General features: G+C 36.6%; 1 non-coding gene across 1 annotated transcript; it reads right to left on the bottom strand.

Annotated features, from left to right (window-relative positions):
• Window positions 1-671: 671 nt before the first annotated feature.
• TRNAN-GUU (transfer RNA asparagine (anticodon GUU)) lies at window positions 672-745 on the bottom strand. Its single transcript has one exon. It is a non-coding gene; the product is annotated as a tRNA-Asn (tRNA).
• Between the last annotated feature and the right edge of the window lie 21,231 nt (window positions 746-21,976).

Genomic DNA, 21,976 nt, shown 5'->3' on the forward strand with positions numbered 1-21,976 from the left:
ACTAGCAAGCAGAGATATTTAAAAAAATCACATCTTGCATATTTCTTCCCACACATGGAATACTACCTCTCAGTCTGGCACAGAGTAGATTTTTTTAATATTCCTTGACTAAGCAATTCAGTAACAATGTCCTTATCCTTCTGAATTAAAGTTTTGTGAGATACAGAATCAAAGAATCATAGAATGGTTAGGGTAGAAAGAACCTTAACTCATACTTTTGTCCCACCCTCCCCCCCATAAATGCACTAAACTCAGGTGAGGGAGTGCCAGGAGGCAACTCCTTGGGCCTAGAAAAACAATCCTAGAGTTCACAGATAAGGGGAGGATACAAAAATACTGTTATAATATATAAAGCTGTCAGCAGACTGTTTTGCCCACACTTGTCTAAACATTCATCTGCGCCAGGAAGGCTCAACTGGAGATCACCCAGCCTCAGTGCACACAACTCTGCCCTCCTCGTACTGGAGAGGAGAAGATAGGCGACTCCAGGAGCCACGCCATGTAGCCCACCTCATCCTGAAAATGAGCAGCAAACCTGGTGGGTTTTTCTTTCTCTGCCTTTGTCTAGAGGGACTGGTTGGTGTCCTCTTTATAGCATTACAGCTGCAAAGGACACCTTGGAAGGTCAAACAGTTCCAGCCCCGCCTCCCAAGGGGAGAGAAAGAAGAGCTCGTCCCTGGGTGGGCTCGAACCACCAACCTTTCGGTTAACAGCCGAACGCGCTAACCGATTGCGCCACAGAGACTGCCCGTTAAGGTCATCTAGTTCCAACCCCCCTGCCATGGGCAGGGACACCTCCCACTAGACCAGGTTGCTCAAACACCTGTCAAATGCTGTATGACAATCTACTTAGATACTACAAATACAATATTTTCCACAGGTACCATATCTTTTTAAAATATACATAGACTCATACTTGATTTTTTATTTTAGTCACTGATGGCCATCGGGTTTATTTGACTTGCTGTAGCTAGTTTTTTATCACAATCAGTGTCCAAATATTATGATTAGGTGTGAGACATAGGAAATTAGTGTGCTGAATTTTCGTTACGCTGTTTACAGTTAATTTTTTCAGGTATACCTTGTGGGCATGCAGTCAATTGCAGAATGACTTTTCATCATCACAAAAGTTCCTAGTGAAATGCCAGACAACAGGGATATAAAAAATAATCTGTGTCCTGAATTCAGTCCAAAACTGTAGAAATCTGTAGACAGACAGAGAAAGAAAAGGCAGAGATTCATGGGATACCACTTTGTAACTTGAAAGAGTTCCCTTACGCCATGCAGTTTTGATTTCATACCTCAATCTCATCTATGCTTATTTTGTGGTAGTGTAACTCCAATGACATACTCATTCAAATTAATATAAATAACACTGACAGCACATTTCATGTCAAAATTATGTTCTTGTATTAACCTATGGTTCTATTTAGTATTTTTTCATTGTCAGTCTTTTATGCTAGATTGAATATGCCCATTGATTATTTATTTTTCTTTATACAACTGAATTTTATCAGATCACATAGTATATGCTCATTATAGCTTTTTGTGCCACCATATCCTGAGTGGCAGGATATGTTCTTTAACAGCCTAAAAAAAAAGCTGAATGCTGTCTTTGGAGTCCATGCTTTTGCTTTACATAGGCCATAAAATTATCTATAAATTAAGACCAAAAAAGTTTATGTGCTCTGTACCATAACTCTTTCCTGCACAGATTATACAGTTAAAAGAAAAATCACTGAGCAGGTGGAAAAAGAGATGGTGTATATCATTTTCATGCTTCTTTTCATAGAAACAATTTAGAAACTAAACAGAGTGAGAAACAGAAGTCAAGACAAAGGACCTCTGCCAGTACCAATAGTTTTGAACACCTCTTGTAGCACAAAATGTAGTTTAATGTTCTATTTTGTCTGGAAGTGTCTTAGTTCTATTGGTTGGCTATGATCACTTCCTCAAATGATAATAAAAACTCCACACAAAACAGTCCCCCTTTTTTCAGCCAAAGAATGTTAAGTTGTTTTGCTGGCTCTTTTGCCCCAAACAGGAGGGTGACAACAGGGAAAAGCATGAGGAAAAAAAAAGGAATTATTCAAGCTTTCCAGGAAGATCCATTGCAAATAATAATAATAATAATAATAATAATCTATTTTGAAGAAACTAAATAGAAAAAAAAAGGTGTCCAACACTGTGCCTGAATTCTTAGATACATAAGCAGATATGGCCCCTTATTTTCAAAATGTGACGAAATGTTCTGACAAATTCCAGTAAATGTAAGGGCTTTAAGCATTTGTCACTAATTCACCATATTTCAAATCCAGAGAGCTTTTTCAGCTGTTGCTAGTCATCCTAGTCAATATGATGACGACAGTTCACTACATGGCATTGCTTTGTCTTTGTTGGTTCAAGTGATAGCAGGAATACAAGCTGAGTCTCAGAAAGTGTGTCCTGAAAACCTTTTTTTAACAGAAGGCTAAATAGAGTTCATATTTTTAGTGTACACTTCTATTGATATTTCAAATATACCTGATCCAAAGTCTTTAACATAGCAATGAGCTGGAAGAATTCTTTTAAATTTACATAGCAGGTTTAGGATTTGAAGTAAAAGCTGTATTCATCCAGCTGATCTCAATCAGTTATCAGCTCTATGCTTAAATGTATAAATTCACAGCAAGAGATTGTTTGCTGGCATATATTGTAAAGTACTGATTTTTCTAGTGATACCTTTTATTCTTGAGATAATAAAACACTTATGAAGGTATTTGATTTACTAATAAGGAAGGTAGTCCATTGTAGATTTGATTTTAAGGAAAAATACATTTCTTTCTGACTAATAGTGTTTTCAGAGAAAGCCCTTCTTTAAACCATTGATTTGATCAATGTGAATTACACAGTTGTGTTGCCTGTCTTCACTGACTACAGAAGAGGACTACCTAAAGATGGTCCTCCAACAGAGGTGTCTCTGATAGGTGGTTTAATTAGAGGAGTAATTCCATGTGAAAAGGTTCTCCACAGTGTCTCTCTGAAGATGATTCGTGCGTTTTTTGAGTAACACTTTCAGGTTGATGCAATGAAAACACCACAAGATTGCTATGTTTCAGGACTTATTAGTGAGAAACACAAATTAGAGGCTAACCCACATAAAGGGAGCCAGTGGAATTCAAGTGAAGTATCCAAAGTTGTAGTCCTACTGCTTTCATTCAGCTGACATTACCTCTGGGCACTCCAATAAGCTGTAAATGCATCCACTTTTTCAAAATAAATGGACATGTTACCATTTTGCTTGTAAACATCCACAGAAACATGTCAGGCTTGTCATGGTTAAGTAATGAAGTGCTCATATTTTGCCTATCTCATTTGAGGACTTCAGTCAAGCCGCTGAACAGAGATCTGCTACAAAACAACCCACAAGGCAATAGCAATCATTATACAACTCCTTTTACCGTTAAGTACTGTAAAAACCTGAAGTGTTGGATGGTCCCAGCTGTAAACTACATGTTCAGTGCAAAGCAGATGGAGAATGGAAGAAGCAACTGAAGTTCGCTATGCAGTAAATATGTGAATTAAATGCTTTTATCGTAGTATTCACTGCAAAACAGCAGAAAGAGGCAGGATAATGTCCAGTCAGGTTATAAAATGTGTTTGTTTGTTTTCCTTCTGAATAGCAGATAACAAGCAAAAAAACCCCTCCAACCCTTCTGTTGTACTGGTCTTTTCTTTGTATTGTGTCTAATGCAATACTCATTATGTAAATTGCACTCTTGCAAAGAAACTTGTTATGTTTATTTTAAAATTTGGATGATACAGCTTGCAGCCCTTTGGCAATACTAATATGGTTTTACAGAAAGCTACTAGCATGTCCTGTGTCTACGTTAGTTGTAGAATCATAACATCATAGAATCGTGGAATGGTTTGGGTTGGAAGGGACCTTAAAGGTCATCTAGTTCCAAACCATTCTACCATGGATGGAAAGGGACACCTTTCTCTAGACCAGGTTGCTCAAAGCCCCATCTAAACTGGCCTTGAACACTTCCAGTGGTGGGGCATCCACAACTTCTCTGGACAACCTCTTCCTGAGCCTCACCACCCTCACAGAAAAAATTTCTTCCAAATATCTAATCTAAATCTACCCTCTGTTAGCTTGAAGCTATTACCCCTTGTCCTATCCCTACATGCCCTTGTAAAAAGTCATAAAATCATAGAATCATAGAATAGTTAGAGTTGGAAAGGACCTTAGTTCCAACCCCCTTTGTCAGGGACACCATACCTTAGACCATGTCACCCAAGGCTCTGTCTAACCTGGCCTTGAACACTGCCAGGGATGGATCATTCACAACACCATTGGGCAACCTGTTCCAGTGCTTCACCACCCTCACAATAAAGGACTTCTTATTTCTATCTAATCTGAACTTCCCCTGTTTAATTTTAAACCTCTTACACCTTGTCTTATCGCTACTGTCTCTAATTAAGAGTGCCTCTCTGGCATCCTTATAGGCCCCTTTCACGTGTGTTGGCACCGTTTAGATATTTGAAGGCTGCTCTAAGGTCTCCTCTGAGCCTTCTCTTCTCAAAGCTGAACAACCCCAAATCTCTCAGCCTGTCTTCATAGGAGAGGTTCTCCATCTGTCTGACCATCTTCAAGGCTCTCCTTTGGACTCTCTCAAGCAGGTCCATGACCCTTTTGTGTTGGGGACTCCAGAGCTGAATGCAGTGCTCCAGGTGGGTTTTCAGGAGAGAAGAGCATAGGGGAAGAATCACCTTCCTCAGCCTGCTCTGCAATAGACCCCATCTCTGCACTGTCTATGCCTCAATTTTTTAACTACACATTCACTGTCTTAATAAGGATTTAATGCTGTTTAGAGGTGATCAAATTACATGCACATACAGAAACTTCTTATGATGTCTTTACAGCCGAAAATCATAGTGAAAGACTTGAAAAGTTAGAATGATTATTTTGGTCTTGATTAATAATACTTAGCAAACAAAACATTCTGATTTGACACATTAACATAAAACTATAGCAAATCCCAATTCCGAGAATTTACAGAATAGTCAAAGGCTACGAGAACATCTACAATTAAAAAGGAGTTGGTGGGTTGTTTTTTCTCTTTCCTCCACATGCTCTCAATGAGCATGGATGTCAAATAGAAAGGTAATGCTGTGATGTTTAAAGTTGAAAGTGCTTTTCTAATACACACTTCTCAAAGCATCATTCTTTAGAAAACAAATTCCTATGTGCCAATTGTGTATAGGTCAATCAAGCACTTCCTGACAAGGTGCAAAGAGACAGTGTTTTGATGTTTCTTTCCCTGAAATATATTTTTTAAATATTTTTTTCTCTATTTTTTGTCTATGGCTTTCTTAGGTTTGGTGCTTTATCCTTTGTGAAATGTTCCTGCCTTTCTGTTTTCTTTTAAATCCTATAGTTTTTCCATATGTTTGAGATATTTTCTTTCAATACTTGTATTATTGCCAATCACACCACGTGGCTTTGATGTGGAAAACACTCATAAGTCACTTAAAATATGGTCCATCCTCACAATGTTTTTGTTTATACATGCGTCATTTGTGGTTCCATTAGATGTGTTCAACCTTTCCTTCCTAATTCTTGCCTTTGCTAACTATCTTTGAAATTCCCCTAACATAGTTGCTTTTTCATTGCTGGGAAATCTTTGGGACTGCAACATAATTTGTCTGCCAAAATAACAGCAGATACCCAAATGTATCAAGGAATATATAATAGGATACATAGAACTTTCAACTGCACGGCACTACTCCAGTCACCGTAGGTTGACATTGAACAATTTTTTTATTTATTTTTTTCATATCCTAAATTGATGGTCTCAGTTAATTTCTCTCCTGGGTTCAGCAGTAGCAGTCATTTTTCTCCTTCTTAGTAGCTGGTGCAGTGCCGTGTTTTTGGCTTTCAGCCTGGGAACAGCGCTGATAACACCGATGGTTTTAGTTGTTGCTCAGTAATGTTTACTCTGACCAAGGACTTTCTGAGTCTCATGCTCTGCCAGGGAGGAGGGGAAGCTGGGAGGAAGCAGAGACAGGACACCTGACCCAAACTGACCAAAGAGGTATTCCATACCACAGCACATCATGCCCATTATATAAACTGGGGAAAGTTACCCAGAGGGGTTAGATCACTGCTCAGGTCTGGCTGGGTATAAGTCAGCGGGTGGTGAGTGGTTCTATTCTCTTCCCTTGTTATTTTCCTTATCATTATTATTGGTGGTAGCAGCAGTGATTTGTGTTATACCTTAGTTACTGGGCTGTTCATATCTCAACCCATGGGAGTTACATTCTTTTGATTCTCCTCCCCATCCCTCTGGGAGCTGAGGGAGGAAGGTGGTGAGTGAGCAAGCAGCTGCATGGTTCTGGGTTGCTGGCTGGGCTTAAACCACAACAATTTCTCAGACCATACATGAAAAAGCATTGTGGTACACTTAGTGGTAGGTTCAGCTGTAAGGAATTGTGCCATCAATCACAGAAATAAGATAATGTTGTTCACCAGTATTGCATGAAGCAACAATGGCTTCACATCTAGAGTACCATGTCTGGTTTTAGACTTTACTTGTTAACACAGGTATCTACTTCATTTGTAAAAGTTTTACGTTGTAAAAAGAGCTCCTGCAACTGAGTGAAAACATTACATATACAGACAAACTCTAAAACAGTAGCCACTGAAAAAATCAGGATGAAGAGTTCAAATACATATATTAGCTTACACTTAAACAATTAAAACAGATAACTTTTTGTTTTGTGGAAGTAAGAGAATTCTTCCCAGAACAGTTCATGGTTCATTTGGGTCCCAATGTAAAGTATCCCAGAATGTTAGTTGTCCTGGGTTTACCAGGAGCCGTTTTGCTCCTTCTTTGTAACTGGTGCAAGCTCTGTGTTTTGACTTCCAGCCTGGGCAGAGAGCTGATAACACCGATTGTTTTTAATTGTTGCTAAGTAATGTTTATTCTGGCCAAGGACTTTGTGAGTCTCATGCTCTGCCGGGGACGAAGGGAGGCCGGGAGGAAGCAGAGACAGGACACCTGATCCAAGCTAGCCAAAGAGGTATTCCATACCACAGCACGTCATGCCCAGGGAGGTAACTGGGAGTTACCCGGAAGGGCATGCTCTCTCTCTTCAGGGAGGGGTCGAACTCATTCGGCGGTGGTATCGTATTCTCTTGTTATTTTCTCTTATCAATATTATCATTGGTGGTAGCAGTAGTGGTTTATGTTATACCTTAGTTACTGGGCTGTTCTTATCTCAACCCGTGGGAGTTACATTCTCTTGATTGTCCTCCCCATCCATCTGGGAGCGGGGAGGGTCGGGGGGGTGGTGGTGAGTGGACGAGCTGTGTGGGTCGGTTTAAACCATGACAGTTACTGAAACCAAAACAATAACAATTTAAATCTGAAAACACATAAGTATCATTTTAATAACAAATAAGAAAATTATTACTTTGTGCACTGAAGTCATGCCCGCAGGGTCAAAATAAAAATTATGTTGTCTTAACATGTTTCCATGATAATTCCTGGTACTTTAGTTATTACTCTCTTTTTTTTTTCATAAAGTGAAGAGTTTTACTTATCTGACTACTATTTTGCTGTATGCAGCCTTTTTCTATTGAATGTATAATAGATAGAAAGAACCTCAGTTATACTTAGCATTCAAAAGTGAAACATCTGAATCTCAGCTAGGCAGCTTTGCATACCTTTGTGCTCTGAAGTATAATCCTGCTGCATAATCCAGACATATTTTAGGATGAGATGAATTACCCAATGAAGATGCACATTTTTCTTTACTGACTATGAAGTCTTCATTGTCTCATATTTTAGATGCATAAATTAGAAAAGATATATCCACTTTAACTTATTAGAATTTTTTTTTGTTGCCGTGTTGATTTGTAGGCTTTGCATTATGTTACTTGTTCCGCAGTCAAACAAATAAATAGATAGATAGATAAAAAGAGTGATGTAACTGCATTGAATTTTGTAAGGTGTGTGTTATTTGTCATTTTCTATATCTCTGTGAATTACACCTTCTTCCGTCTTCAGGTTACTTTGTCTTCAGAGGGAAAAAAGCAAACATTATTTGAAGGCAGTATTCAGATATGGCAACCATTTGCCCTGAAAACAATACTGCTAAGAAAGATTATAATGTAGAGCAATTGTCAGGTGCTCCTCCTTTTCCTTTCCCCTACTCTTCCTTCATGTTTTTCATTCAAAGTGCCCCTTCATAAGTATTTCTCAAATATTTCCTTATTCAAAGGAAAAATAATGCATTCTTAAGTCTCTAAAAAATATATATGATTGCGTTTTTCCTGACTGTTCCTTCTGTACTATATTTGTTACTACTACAATGCTGTCTGAAACAATTGTCTAGAGAACAAACATTAGGTTTGAAGTGAAAAGTTGTCTCTGCAACTATGTTTCAGACAAAGGTGTAACAAGATAAAGTTGCATCATTGCCATCTTTATCCTGCAATATTTAAAATGAGCTTTGAGAGCCTGGGATTTACATTGTGAGAGACGCAGGAGGCATGATACTTTTGAAATAAGTATGTAGATTTATCCTTTTATATGAAGTTATGATTTTACACTTTTACCTTTTTATTTCTTACAAGAAAAGCAATTCACTGCCTGAATTACTGCATGCAGGGCAGATCTGGTAAAGTTCCTACTGAGCTCCGTGTCTCTGCTTGCAGAGACAGTGTACCTTACTCTCGAAATTCAAATGCTTCAACATGTGTTTTGCATACAAAAGATCTTCAGTTAACTAAAAATTTGAGTTACAGAACCTGAGCTCTGACTCCAAAAATACTGAAGCTACAAGGTTTCATGCTCCAAGTATGAATGCCTACAAATCCTGCTGTGAAAGACATACTGGAAGCTAAATATATGTGAACAGCCCCTTTCTCCAAGCTTTCTCCTACCTGCTGCAGGGAATATTCGGTGTGGTCAGTCTCCCAGCTTTGCTGCCAGAGCTCTGCAGATTTTCTTTAGATTTCTTTCTCTACTTATATAACACCTGTGTTCTCTGTCCAATCTACAGCTATGGGCAAAACCGTCCCCAATGCTCAGACACTAAGATTTTAAAACCAGCAGAAGATTGTTGTTTAGTTCATTATCATCAGCATAAAACTGGTTAAGAGAAAACAGATGAACATTAATTATATCTTTCTAAGCTTCCTAGCAAGCTTGTATGAAAAAGAAGTATGTTTTCCCATGTCTTCTTATTGCCAGTGTTTGTTAAATTTTGCTATCTATGTAACACTTACTGCTTAGTAGGATACATACTACACTACAGTCATAACATATTGTAAGAATGCAGACCACCGCCTAGTTGAACATTACCCTTCTCATAAAAAAGGATCATACAAATTCTGTTGTTTGAGTATATACATCTTCCTGTTAGAGAATATAAGGTATGTTATACCTTATATATAAGCAAATATTAATATACCTTATATTAAGCAAATATTAAAGCCATACTTTTACTACCGACTTTAATGAAATGCTAAGTCTGCACTGCAATTGTTAACTTAGTTGTTTGTGTCCTAGCATTTATTGTTCTTCTTAGGTAGTAAGCATATAGTGTAAAGTTATATGCTATAAGGCTATACAGATGTTATTTTATGAAGTGTTGAAATGCTGCCATTTCTAAAATGCATTTCTTGATACTGAAAATGGCACATTTTCACTAGTTTTGAAAATGTTTCTGTATAAGCCTCTATTGATATTTATATGATTACCTGACAACTTCACATATTTTCTCTCTATCCCCCTCTAATTTATACTTTCCTACCATTTCTTGTGTGTATTGGGTGACAAGTTATCTGTAAACATCACATTTATATTGCCAACCTTTTGCAGTACTGATAGTTTTCACCTAGAAATATTCTTCCTCATAGAACTCCCAAAGTAGAGTTTACATTTCAACTAATTCTAAAACTTGACGAAGCTCTCAACTACTGTATTATGCATTTTATGCTTTTCAAAGATGTTGAAAGACAATAGCACAATAAAATGAAACAGAAAATCCTGTATGAATCCAAGTTGTCACTATTTATATATTGTAGTGTCCAGTGGCTTTAAAACAATTATGATAAATGAGGATTTTTATATGTATGAAAATCCCAGACAACCTACATATCTTAAAATCTGAACAGCTGCATCTAGTGGTTCCTTCAGAAATAACTGTTATTTTACTTATTCAGAAACTTAATCTAGGCATCAGCTTTAAAATATTTTGGTAACATGTACTGTAACCCAGGTATGACTGAACCATTTCATGGAAATTTTAACTCTTAAAAAAAATCACAATTTTTTTTTTTTTGTGATAAAAAAATCACTTTATACAATTTTGAATTATCTGATTCTTGGGTTTACCTTTGTCCATTAAGCATCTCAAAGTTATCTTGGAAAAGACGAATTCTTTTGAGAGGCAACAGTTAGAAGAGCTTAGTATATCGAAGATTTACCACCATGATCCCTCTTACTCACAAAGCAACAGAAACCACTAAAAAAAAAAAAAAAAAAGACAATTTTTAAAAACTTTACAGGCACTTAAAGGCTTTGCATATTTCAAAATCATGAATCCTCCTTTCAGAAGTTAGCGACAATTCCTGGAAAATTTGCTTTATAACTTGAGTCTGCAAACTGGAGAATGTAACTTTTTGAGCGCTCTTTGGAAACCACGGGTTGCATTATTGAATTTTCAGTTCCTTTTGATAGAAACATTGCTGGTAGGACTCACAGCTCAGCTGGCTTTGATAAAGCTATACACAGTATTTCATTGCTGTAAGATAAAACCATCTCTGTGGGAACTTCTACATTTACTTTCTATGTAAATTGCAATCATTTTATATAATAAAGCAGAGGCATACAGAGAATTCCAGTTTTGTGTGAGCATTCCCAATATGGAAATTTCAGAGAGAGGATAGTCAGCCTTCGGATAATATTTTTTACATCAGTGATTCTTCTTATGGATTTCTGAAGAAAAGCAATTCAGTGTTACCACAAATGGGTTGCTCATAATATTATTGGAAACAATTGCATAGTAAATAAATAAAAAAGGTGTTCCATTTTGTTTACTGTTGCTATTCTATGTCATGTGTCATGCAGAAGATGCAAATCAGTACTCAGAAAATGTAACAGCAATTTCACTTATTGTGCATAGTATATTTACAGTAATATGTTTTGAATGTGACTATAATAGAATTTCAGCTATAGCTAATTTCATACTAAAGGAGTAGCACATGCTGAGGATTCTTTTTTTCTTTCCATCGTTGTTTAAACCCATACAACAAGTAAGCCCCATACAGCCACTCAATCACTCCCCTCGTGTCAGGATAAGGGAGAAGTATAAAAGTGAGAAAAAAAGCTGCCCACACAAGCAAAGCAAAATAAAGAATTCATTCACCATATCCCATCAGCAGGCAGGTATTCCCTCGTCAGTAGGAAAGCACGGCTCCTTCAAGCATAACAATTTCTTGGGAAGACCAATGCCATCATTCTGAACATCCCTTCCTTCTTCTCACACCAGCTTTATATGCTGAGCATGACTCCATATGGTCTGGGATATCCCTTGGGTCAGTTGGGGTCAGCTGTTCCGCCTGTGTTCACTCCCAGCTCCTCTTGCACCCCCAGCCTACTTGCTGGTGGTGTGAGGAGAAGAAAAAGCCTTGACTCTGTGTAAACACTGCTCAGCAATAACAAAAACAACTCTGACTTATCAACACGGTTTTCAGCACAAATCCAAAGTATAGTCCCACCCTTGCTACTATGAAGAAAATTAATTCTATCCTAACCAAACCAAACATACTTGCTCAAGTTAAAATCCTCATAACACACTGTTAAGTTTCGGAGCTGTCTTAGACTGTTATAAAAGGAAAATGATGACTCTCTAGTCTGTTGTGGGGTACACTTCATGCATCCTTGATAGTAAAATGTGTGGAACATGGCCAAGCTAATTTTCCAGAAACAAATAAGTGTTCTTAAGTAGGAAACAGAGAGATAGGACTAGTAAATGGAAGCCACAGAATTCACTAAGATTTTGAATTTGCATTTTACTGAAAATATCTACCTATTATGTACATATACATAATCATATTTTAATTTGCTTTCGGAGGACTAACAGTCTGCTTCTATCAGTCATTGTAAAAAGCCATCTAGATCTGAGCTTTTGCACAACATAGAATCATAGAATTACAGAATCACAGAAGCATAGAACAGTTTGGGTTGGAAGGGACCTTTAAGATAATCCATTTCCAGTCTACCGTGCCACAGTCAGGGACGTCTTCTGCTAGAGAAGGTTGCTCAGCCCCATCCAGCCTGGCCTTGAACATGTCTAGGGTTGGGGCATGCAATTTCTCTGGGCAACCTGTCTGAGGTTTTCTCTGGGACTTTTTGCAATTGTGATAGCTTTTGCATTGTTTTGATTACAGTTGACTATCTGAGTATATGTGAGATGAACCAGAAAGCAAGCTGATAGTCAGATAAACAGTGTGAGTTTGGTCTTGAGGGAAATGAAGTTCATTTAACCACAAGACTCTTTGGAAAGACAGTTTTAATTTCTAAACAAGGGAAATTTGGTGTTTTCTTTCTCCTTGAAAAATGTTATAAACTCGCTAAGAGTTTCTTATTCTTCTACACTAGAAAGCTATGCTAGAAAGCTTTTCTGCTTACACCTGCTAGCAGAAGACACTCTTCTCCTCAGCTTTTCTGCCAGTAGTTCTCTAAACACCTCATTCAGTTAACTGGAAGGACATAAAGTTTCTCAGTGGATACCATGAAAATAATCCATGTGGATCCTATCCATTGAAGAAGTGCTCCAAAAGCTTGCTTAGAACAAGATTATCACTTGTATGGAATGAAAATCCCATAGACATACATTGATTGATTGAATCTCCGACCATACTTCAAGTTCTGTCATACATACCAGGAAAAGAGAAATCTTCTAATAAATTCTATTTAAGTAACTGTTTGCACAAAATGCATACCTGACTGATGACATAAGGTTCTCTTGCTGCTAAAAATTTTGTGTCAAGACCTTGAGCATTGTCCAGATCCTCAGAGTTAAGGAATAGAGTGCCTTGAGGCTGAATTGGTGGAATGGTGCTCTTTCCTTAGAGAAGGAATAACATAAGTAAAGTAATTTAAAAGGATGTTAGTAAAGATCATTGGGAAAACATGTACAGACCAGATAAAGTAAGAGTTGAATGAGGTGGTGACGGAAACATTCTTATGTCCTTTTTCTTACACTTATGCACTATGTCCATGCCATTCCACCCTACAGTTGTCTTTCAGCCAATTTACAGATCCAAGTCAAAGCTTAACAATATTTTTATTTAAATAGTGGATTAAAGACAAAATTTCGAAGTCAAGCAAGTGTTTTTAGATTCTTAAGATACTAGGGTTTTAATTCAGAATTCTATAGTAGTTGATCTACTTGTATAAATGACATGATCTTTTAATTAGGTTTTCAGTAAAAGACAACAAAAGACTCAGATATATTTCTGTTGCCTCATAAGCAAACATTTGTTTGCTTTTGGACAGGGATCTTGTTGCAATCAGTTGCACCCAGATGGAAGACATGAAAGAACTGTGAATTGCTCTGAGTATGCAGTAAGACTTTTCTGTAAGCCTCTCGCATTGCATGCTGATTGCTTATGCTTTATCCTGCACAAACACGAGACCAGAAACATCTGCTACTATTTCAGAACTTTTGCTCATATACAGATATATATATCAGTGATGTGGTTAGTACTTTTAAGGTTTACACAACTGACAGAAGGAGGCAGCATTCAGGTTCATAAATCTAAACAGCTAAGATGGACATTCAGGTTAGCCATGATACTTGGTAAAAGGCATCAGCTTTCTGAAATCAAGATTGGTTGGAATAAATTAAATAACAGTTTCTTATTCATTGATTCATTCACTTTGTCTGGTTTGTTTGTCTGTTTTCACTGTGAGGGCTTGAGACAAACATAATCACTGCTCTCCAGATAGGACTCATCGTCACTAATTTTAGCTTTATAAAATTTAAGCTGTTAATTGAAGATAATCGCTTAAGCCTCTGTTGTAAGTAGAGGAGACAGATAAGTTGAGAGGGTTATTTAGTCCATTCCAGGTGCAAATTTATCTTGAGATGTGGTGAATTTTCCTTAGAATATGTCTCTGTCTCTCCTTTGATTAGAAAGCTAATATATATAGTTCATCCACTAAGTTGCCTAACATGGAGACAGTATATCTCGATGAGACAAATAGATCCCCTGTCTCTGTGTGATCAGTCACTACAGAATGCTCACCCTGGTTATGTCCTGATAGATCAGTCCTTATTAGTAATTAGGGTGCAGGTGCAAGATCACGCTTCACGTTATTTTTTTCTTACTTATTTCCTCTGACACTTTTTTCTTTCATCCAACATGTGATCAAAGCAGATGAAGGTTTCTTCCAGGAATGGAACTTGACACATCTAGTTAAGAAGGTAAGGCTTCTGTTTTGCTTCAGGACCTGCTATCAGCTAACAAATTTCTTCTTCCTCACTGAATTTCATGTCTGTAGTTACAAGTTTATTTGAAATGTCTTCTGAAACATGCATTAGAAACCATTATTATACAAATATGTCAATAAATACCTACAAAAGGAATTTAAAAGTCTTTAGGAAAAAAAAATCACATTTTTCAGGTTTGTCTGCTGTTTTCTATTAACCTAACTCTTACATGTCTCTGGGATTTTTGATCTGAGGAGGATAAGGTACAAGCTATGCTCAGTTTCTAGTAAATCAGTATTTGAAAGCAATCTATTCGAGAGTTGCAAGTTATCAAAATAACATTTTGCTTTGCCATTTATTAGTGTTGATTTGCCATTTATGGGTTTTCTCTCAATGAAAATGAAAATATGTAGTTTTATCTAAGAATTAGATTTATAGTAAGATAATAAATATGTTTAAGTACCTAGAAACTCAAGTGTCTGTCCAGGAATTTTTTTATTTTTTATTTTTTTCTAAAGACTATTATTTCTGTAATAGAAACAGGACCAAGTGGAATACTTAATCTCTAATGTGTGTGAAATATATTTTCTGGAAAGTCGTAAGGAAGGCAACCAAAAATACAGAAACAACTGTGGGAAAATGTGTTGTTGACTAGCATTTGCTTTCAAAATTCTTAGTAAAAAATGTACTTTTTGACTTATGTTACCTGGGCAATGTAGCAGCACACCATGTTCATGTAGAATTGCCTGAAATTGCTTTCTGGATTTTTTTTTTTCTGAATATTCTGATCTCTTCTATTGTTTATTAAAATTATATTTATTCATTTTAAATAGTAAGAATGCAAATATATTGAGTGTCGAAATAAACCTATGGGTACTAGCAGAACTTAACTCATTGGTTTACCTTCGATGATATAACTCTTGCACCCTCTCTAAATAGTACTAAATCATCTTGGCCCCTCAAAGCATAACTGGCTAGTAGGATGTAGATTATTAAGGGCATTTTTAGGCTCACAGCTCCAGTGAATTTCAATCGAAAACGGTAGCTTTGTGTTTCTGATTAAATGAACATGAACATGTAGAATGAAGATTTGGATGAAAATGTAGGGGTCAGTTAATTTAGAATGTATTCTGTCCAACTATAACAGTTTTTTGTCTTCCTTAACACAAATGCGAAATTATTTATTCAATAAAGCCTTAGTGATAACTGAACAGAGAAAATATGTATCCTAGAGAATTATAGAATCATAGACTCACAGAATCATATCTTTGTATTCATGGTTTTATTTTTCCTTCTGTATGACACGTTTGTGAATAATGGTTGTTGATACTAACATATACTCCTTTCCCAAGATATACAGAATAGATCAGAGGTTTTGTTTCAGCTCATGACATTCTGGAAATTAATCTTAGGTCAACATTGCTAGATTGGCAAATATGCACCATGGTACTCCTTTTTAATTAGCTTTCTTCTGAGAAAATAAACCACAACAAAGAAAAGGAAAACACTCAGAGATTCCTCTCTGTTCTCAGGGAATATTTTGCTGCTTTAGGGCAGATAGAAACTTTGTTAGGAGTCCACACCTGCGTGGATAACACTAGAGGACTTTACTCACTCTGTGTGGGCAGTATTCCTTAGATAAGTTGCTACATAGCAATCACAACCCATCTCATCATGTGCTTTGTTTTCCAAATCTTTGTATTTGTTCCTTACTGACCTATTTAACAAGATAACCTTTAAATTACAAATAACTAATAAGGGACACAGCAGTCAGTCTAGCAAACACAATTGTTTCCTAGTGTATCTCAAAATCTGATTTGGATCCTGATGCCAGTTCTTTTTACAAAGTTCTGAGTCTGGATAAATTTTGTTAACAGATGAATTACCCAGCAAGCTTGACTTAGCCAGAAATATTAAGGCAGCAGGCTAGAATTTGCTAGGTATGTATACAACTTTTGTCAACACTGTGCTACTGTCTCATAGTTACAGTTGTAGTAGCCAAAAGTACATATAAGCAATGACTCTAGGTGACTCAAGCAATGACTCAATAATTTTAGCTGGTGCTAAAATCTGTTTGGCTTTTTCTGTGCAGCTGCACCCTGTCAGTATAAAGAGCTTCTCAGGAGTTGTCCACACATTTTGTAGTTTTGGATTTGAAGTACCAGAAAACGTTCCAGCTGTAAATAATTGAGCTGGCATCCTGTCTGGCAAATATAAGCCATAAACTTCTGTCATATATCTTCTACTGTTGCCTCATACTGGGACTAGAACCTTCTCTCAGCCCTGTGTGAAGTTTATCAGCTGCTCAGTCTGTGCTAATATGCCTGGGCATGTTGAGACATTTGGCCATAGGCTGTGACCCTGCCCACATTACAGGAAGAGCACATTACGTTATTGTGGGTTGTCTGGAAAGGTGCCCTAGATAGGCAGTTGGGACTTGGCACTGAAAAGCTCTGTCCATTCCACTTCAACCATGGTCAAGTAATTTAGCAGCACTTTTCTGCAAGGGTTTCATTTCTAGTTGAGGAGACTCAATGCATATTAGGATCAGAGAAGCAGTGCAGGAGCACAAATACTCACTTAAATAGCCATTAAAATGCTGTTTGGATAGCAAATCGTTTTAGCTTATTATTAATAATCAGCATGATGCGATTTATTCTGAATTTGTACAGCTAGACCCCTATGAACCAGAGCAATGGAGCCAAATCGTGTTGTGTTAGTTTATATGCAAAAGTACAACCAAACACCACAACCCCATGGTTTCTGCTCCTGCCACTTACAATCTAAGGGCAAGGACAGTTGCAATCTAAGGACAAAGTAGATTATAGAGAAAGTGGGAAAGAAGGTAACAGAGAGAAAATGGGAAAGTTTATAGGAGGTGATATGAGGGAGAAAAAAAAAGAGCTGTCCATTTCTTAGATCCACTCAGGAATACATACAACCAAGTCCATACCATGATTTATGTAAGCAACAAACCCTGGCTTTTAGAAAAGCTTATTAAGCTAAGCAACTTCCGGTACTTACTGGCTAAACATCCTTAAGGCTGCCTCGTACACAGTCAGATTTGAATCAGGACAGAATCTGAACCTCTTTACACTATCCATAAACTTTACCTATATTTAACATGAGAGACCAAGTCTCAGCAGCATAGTTATCAAAAAACAGATAAAGACTTAAGCAAGATAATGAAAAAAACTTTGTAGATATCTGTAAGGTTTACAGAGGCCAAAGAGGCCTGTTTGAAAGTTTAACAAGATTTTGGGGAGAAGCTAGCATCAAATACTGACCAAGGGTAGGAAATAGCCATTTATGATGATGATCTGAATGTTAATTTGACCATGAGTAAATAACGAAGGACCAGGAAAACAAAGACAAATAAATAATATTTGGAAGACAAGGGAACTGGTAGAGGCATGAATGGAGAGGGGATGGAGATGTTTTGCAGTATAGGGCAAAAGTGAAGAAGACCAATGAAAAAGTTGTTACAGTAATTAAGAGGGAAGATCCCAGGAGCTTATCTTAAAGATATATAGATGGGCATCTTAATAGGATGGATAATTTTTATTAGGCTGGCACTTTAGCTTCAACTGCATAAATTCCTGAGTCTCATTGAGCTGTTGCCAAGACTAAACATTCATTCAGTCACCACAGGGGTTTGCAAAGTTGATGTGGTAGCTGTTGCAGTATTTTCAGATACCACTCTAAAACATGTAGCCAGTTTGATGGTTTGACTGCCAAGGCTTGACCCTCCACGTGTTACCTATTGGCTGCACATGCGAGGATTCTCTTCTGGAGCTCTAAGCATGGGTTCTGCATCTAGGGCAGAATTATTTGGGGATGAACTTGTTCAGTAACACAATAGCTGAAGCAGAGATTCACATACCTACAGCCAGGACAGTAGCATCAATAACAGCCTTGTTGGGTGAGGCTATTGGCAGCATGTAAGGCACAGCGCAGAATGATTCAGTAGGGTTCCTAGTAGCATCATGATCGCTGTCAAAAAAAGAAAAAAGAAATTCCTTTAAAAAAAAAAATTAAAAAACGCAGGAATGGGCCAAACAAAAGAGGCCTTTCAAAACTGCAAGGCATTAAATTGGGAAAAGGTAAATTTCCTGACACTCTATTTGCTTTTCCTGGGCTGTCTCCGTATAAATGATTTGCTAACTCCGTAACCATCATAACTTCATGAGTTTACCTGAAACAGACTTTAACATAATAATGGGAGAAAGTCATTATTGTGAAGTTAATTTGAAAGGCTTTTTGCTCATTTATAACTTCCTCTAAGCTCACCTGCAAGCTCTTTGTTTCCTGACTAAATCAGGCAGTAGAAAGGGAAGTTTACACTCTCTACTGCTGTTTTCTAGTCCCAAACAAAACATAGTCATAGTTTAACCCAGATAATTTAAATATGTGGTATTACAGACTTCTGTACCCAACAGGTTCAAGGTTCAATTCCCACTAGAACATTCACTTTGCATTTCAACTGAACCCTATGAATACATAGACTTTCCTTCCTCCACCTTTTTTTCTTTAACATTCTTTCAGAGAGAGGATTACTGTGAGGGTAAACCCAAACAGCCAAAAAAAAAAAAAAAATCTGTAGAAATCTTAATTATTTTGAATAAATAATTTCTTATTTGTGGTCCTCTAATCTGAAGAATCCTGCAGGTATTTATAAAGTGCCAAACATTTTTCAGGGGATCATTTAGATGACAAGTGTAATTCTTCTTCTACATCAGAACAGTATAAAAGTCTATGCACTGTTCAGCTCCCACTCCAACTAAGAAAACAGCATTGACATGACTTCAGTGATGCATAGCCTTGTGCAAGTCCTCTGCAGAGGGTGAGTTTCACCCTAAGGGAAGGTTAGGTAGTACATTGTGTATTTAAATCATGGATTAGTTTGAAAATTCTCAGAATAATAACACTACAGGCCGTTCTGTGCAGGAACATGGGAAAGCTTATTCAGGAACTGGCTCTCTGATAATGAAATACTTACCAGACTTGCATCTCCTTACAGTCACTAAGCCATTTCTGCATAGTGAATAAACATACAGACCTCCAGCCTTCTTTCTAAAGGATGCATTTCAACACTTGTAAAATTTATACATAATGTTGAAATAGAATTATTGAAGTTTTCTAATGGGTGTCTCCAGCCTGTTGCCTTTGATTTCTTTTAGTTGTATGTATAACTCCTTGTTCAGATTGATATCTAAGTCTTGATCGTTGAGTACACTCCTGTAGGTCATTGAATATACCATGAGCAAAATAACAGAAAAATGGAAGTCTTAGCCTTTCTGATGCTAATCCAGGAACTGTTTGTCCACTTATACTGCACTTATTGTTTCAGATACTTCACCGATCACATCAGTCTGGCAACATAAAAGAATATAAAATGATTTAGACAGAGAAATACATGTAGAAATACTTTGATACATTCAACTGTTATTACTGTTCTTTTTATTCTTCTCCGTTGTCTTTTGTGTGATTTTATTACTAGCACATGAAAATGAAAGTGTATCTAGTTTTAGTTGCTGCCTGTCCTCATCTGCATTTCATTGTCTTGATTCTGTGCAAATACAATTTAAGGCAGGTTTCAGTATGAATTTGTAACTTTTTCAGATTTCTGATAAATAAGTTCATAATTTGAATTTCATTCTTTCAGCGTCAATATAATCTGCTTTCCTGTAAAAGGGATTTCCTATCACAGGGAAATATGAATTCTTTTTGACATCAATCTATGACTTTCAGAAGCTAGGATGACACCAACAAACTCATTTTCAGGTGATGTCCTCAAACACGAATCTATCTCTTCCTTAAATAATGATAGATATTTCTGATTAAGAACAGGTGTCTGTGAGTGGTTAGAAATACTATTGTAATTACCAACATTTCTGTTGTAAATGAAATACGGAGAAAGATGAATTTTAATCCCTGATACGAGGGACTGGATTACTTAAAACACCCCTAGGAGTATAGTTTGGTCTTTCCTACTACTTTCCCCTTCAGGCCATGGAAGACAGTAATTAAATTCCCTTTTACCCTAATCTCCTCAAGGTTAAATAAACCACGCTCCCTCAGCTGTTTTTATATGTAATACAATATGTAATACACAAAATACAGAGTAGCTTATATGCTAGTGTGAGTGTAGAGCACAGATGTTTTCTCTTTCTCATGCTGACTGAAAATTCTGTCTCTTCTGATGTTGTTACTTCAATTTTCCTGCAATGTTTCATTACAAAAAAATCTTGTAAAAAATGAAAATCTGCTTCTCTGCTATTAAGTAGCAGAGAAGCTAATCACCTCTCGATAACATTACAATACTACAAATGGTTGTGATTTCATGTATCAGAACGTATAGTCTGTAGGACCAGGTGAATAATTTATTAAAAAAGTAATTCAATTGAATTCCCCATTTTTGCTGTTCTTGTATTGTCTGCCCATATATTAAAGCCGTCTCTACATTTTACTTATTCAAAGTCACTTTTTAGAATACGTTTATTAATTAAGTCTTGGTCTCTGGATTATTAATAGGTAATTCAAAGAGAATATCATTTGTACTTTGAAATGCAGAGTGTTGATTAGGTAGTTTTGAATGAAACTCTCATCTCTGACAGTAAACTATCAAGAACTTTATAACTTAAAAAAACTCTTTAAAAATTCTGATAAATTTATATAAAATGAAATCTTCTGGTTACTTATCTCTGTATTCCTAAGAATATTCAGTACATGTTTGTCATCCATTCAGATTTTTTTTCCCTCTTTGGAAACTGGCTTTACATTAATATTGAACAACTATAATAATAAATTTTTATGCACTTCAGTGAAATTCTTATTACTTTAGTGAAAGAAAGTAAAAACATTCAGAGATATGTTTGCCTTTACAGGGTTGTGTGCTTTTGCTGTATGACAAAAGCAAATTTCAAAGCAGTTTGTTATTCACAACCAGTGCTTAAAGCTGCACCTATATTGATGAAATAACAGGGGATTTCAGAAAATAAGGAATTTAATATACGTGTGTGATGTTCTTGTAAGAAAGCTTAATAAGAAAAGCCACTTTTTAATTTCTTGTCAAACAGTCTAATGTTTCATTCAGCACAACGAAGTGAACCTGCTGTTTTAAAAAATCATTTCAGATTCCCTCTGCTGGACTTTTAATATTTGTTAAATTGATGAAGGCCACTCAAGGAGCTTGTAATCAGTTTTGCAAATTTGCAGCAGAAAGTAACTGTAATAAGCTCAGACTTGCATCCTAAATCAATTTTTTTCTATGCAGTTGCAAAATCTCCAAGGAAAGTTTCTAACAGAATTGGTTCTAAATAAATTATGAGACACCTCTCTCTCTAAAGAGGAAATTAAAACACAAGACAGAAAAATCTGTAATTTTGCAACTGTTAAAATGTTAACTTCAGTGTTGTGTGTGACAGGAAGTAAAAATGTGCAGTCTAGGAAGTGAAAATCTATTAAATAGACATATTAG

Source organism: Lathamus discolor, chromosome 5 (assembly GCF_037157495.1).
Source record: "Lathamus discolor isolate bLatDis1 chromosome 5, bLatDis1.hap1, whole genome shotgun sequence".
Lineage (NCBI taxonomy): Eukaryota > Metazoa > Chordata > Aves > Psittaciformes > Psittacidae > Lathamus > Lathamus discolor.